General features: G+C 37.8%; 1 non-coding gene across 1 annotated transcript; it reads right to left on the reverse strand.

Moving 5' to 3' along the window:
- Nucleotides 1-787: 787 nt before the first annotated feature.
- Nucleotides 788-893, reverse strand: LOC122028388. The gene has a single exon (XR_006124778.1). It is a non-coding gene; the product is annotated as a small nucleolar RNA R71 (small nucleolar RNA).
- Between the last annotated feature and the right edge of the window lie 1,976 nt (nt 894-2,869).

Consider the following 2,869-nt stretch of genomic DNA (forward strand, 5'->3'; position numbering starts at 1 on the left):
TAATCATTTATATTACTTACGACATTTCCGTACACTTGCGGAGCGTAACAAGTTTTTGGCGCCGTTGCCGGGGACTGCGCTATAACATTAGGAATTATCAATTGAGTTAGACTAAACATAACATTTGTTTTCCTTTCATATTGCATAGTTATAACTAATCATTAGATTTCTGTTTTTACTTTCTTGTATAACTTTTACTTCTTGTTAATTCTTTTTGTACAAATTCAATTCTGCATTTTTTATTCTTTTATTTTTCTTTCTTTTTCTGTTGAATTGTCATTTGCTATCTTGTTCTTGTGTATGCGAAGATCTAACTTTGCAGGGGAATTCTTTCCTTTTGACCCTGAGATTGACAGAACTTTCCATAAAAGAAGAATTATGCAAAGGCAAATTAAAGAACAGGAACATTTGAACATGGCGAATAGACTACTCAAGGATTATGCAGCACCTTATGCAAGAGGTTTTCAATCTAGTATTTCAAGACCTCCAGTGGAAGCTAATAACTTTGAGATCAAACCCGCAATTATATCTATGGTGCAACAGAACCAAATTGGTGGAGGACCTCATGAAGACCCCAATCAACACTTAGAGGTCTTTTATGAAATATGTGGTACCATGAAAATGAATGGAGTTCCTTCAGAAGCAGTTAGATTATTATTATTTGGGTTTTCTTTAAGAGATAGGGCAAAGCAATGGCTGAATTCTTTGGTCCCTAATAGCATCACCATTTGGGAGCAGTGTGAGCAATAGTTTCTTGATAAATTTTATCCACCAAGCAAAACAGCTCATATGAGGAATTTAATTGCAAGCTTCAAGCAAACTGACTCAGAATCTCTTTTTGAAGCATGGGATAGATATAATAGTATGCTCAGACAATGCCCACATCATGGGTTGGAAAGATGGTTAGTGTTGCACACTTTTTATAATGGTATCAACTATCATACCAAAGTGTCCCTTGATTCAGCTGCTGGAGGGGCACTTATGAATAAAAGTTTAGATGAAGCTGAAGAAATTATTGACAGTGTAGCACAAAATCATCATCAATGGGCAAATGAAAGAAGTGGTGGCTATTCTTCTGTAAACCCAACAATTAAAGCATCAGGGAAGTTTGATGTAGATGCAGTCACTCTTTTGTCTACAAAATTGGAAGCTCTTACAAAGAAATTTGAGAATATGGGGACTAGTGCTAATATGGTCAATGCTATTAGTACATCTTGTGAAGTATGTGGGAGTTCAGAGCACTCAAATGACTCATGTCCATTGGGAGCTATCACTGCACAAATCAATCAACTGGAACAATGTGATGCAATCATGAGTTACAATCAAAGGCAGAACAACCCATACTCAAATACTTATAACCCTGGATGGAAGAGCCATCCCAATTTTTCTTACAGAAATAATCAAGATCAAGGACCATCTATGGGGGCAAGACCAAATTTTCAAGCTGGGCAACAAAATTTTCAACATCTATCTTCTCAAGGCTTACCAAAGTCAAATATTGAAAAGATGCTTGAAGAAATTATCTCAAGTCAGAATGAAATGAAGCAAGATTTAGCAAAGCTCATTCAGAGAATGGATAATTCTGAAAAGCATCAAAAGATCCAGGATAGTCAAATTGCCCAACTAGCTTCCTCATCATCCGGAGCACCAGGACAACTTCCAGGAAAACCTTATGTGAAACCTATGGAGCATTGCAATAGAATTGAGCTTAGGAGCGGACGGACCTTGGGAGACTCCCAAGTGACTGCTCCAAAAGGGATAAGAAGAAGAGCTCTCTCCTCTTATACCAAATCAGATTCAAGCTAATGAGGAGAGTACCATTGAGGTTGAAGAGACTCTTCCACTGAACCATCAGAGCAAAGCTGTCCCTTTTCCTCAGAGACTTACAATGCTCAAGAAAGATGAAGAATTTGGCAAGTTTTTAGAAAAAGTTAAGGAAATTTGTGTAGAGGTACCTCTTATTGATGCTATTCTTCAAATGCCTAGATTTGCCAAATTCCTGAAGGATCTCATGTCAAACAAGAGAAGAAGAGGAGAGGTTGAGACCATTGCGCTTAGTGAGGAATGTAGTGCTATTTTGGAGAAGAACACTTCCCCAAAACTAAAGGACCCAGGGAGCTTTTATATTCATTGCAACATAGGAAAAGAATTTTTTCAAAAAGCTTTTTGTGATTTGGGGGCAAGTGTTAGCCTCATTCCCTATTCAATTTGTAATAAATTAGGTCTCAAAAATATTAAACTTACTACTATGGCACTTCAACTTGCCGATCATTCCTGCAGGTACCCTTTGGGTATTATAGAAGATGTGCCAGTAGAGGTGGATGGGAATGTTATTCCCACAGATTTTGTCGTGTTGGACATGGAAGAGGACCCCAGGATTCCTATCATATTAGGAAGACCTTTCCTTGCTACAGCTGGAGCTATAATTGATGTCAAAAATCATAAGCTTTCTTTGGTAATTGGTAAGGAAAGGTTGGAATATGATTTATCTAATATCTCTAACCATGTCTCATCTCTTTTAAATGCTTGTAGCAGGACAAGCGTTTATAAACTTGAGGAATGGAATTTCCATCCTCATGGAAGGCCACCAAACGAAGGAGACAATATGGTGGAAGATGTTGGGAGAAGATCTCCCAACAAAAATGAAAAGTATATCTGTCCTCCAAGGGTGAGGAAAAGAAGTGAATGATCAAGTTTGGTCGAGCTAAAGACCTTAAACAAGCACTTCTTGGGAGGCAACCCAAGGGTTCTTTTAGTTAGTTTTGATTCGTATTTTAATTTCTTTTAGTTTGATGCATTCTTTTGATTTTGTTTTCAGGTTAGGTGCAAAACAGAGCCCAGTCGTGTGCTATACACGGCCAGGCAAAGG

This window comes from Zingiber officinale, chromosome 10A (assembly GCF_018446385.1).
Source record: "Zingiber officinale cultivar Zhangliang chromosome 10A, Zo_v1.1, whole genome shotgun sequence".
Classification (NCBI taxonomy): Eukaryota; Viridiplantae; Streptophyta; class Magnoliopsida; order Zingiberales; family Zingiberaceae; genus Zingiber; species Zingiber officinale.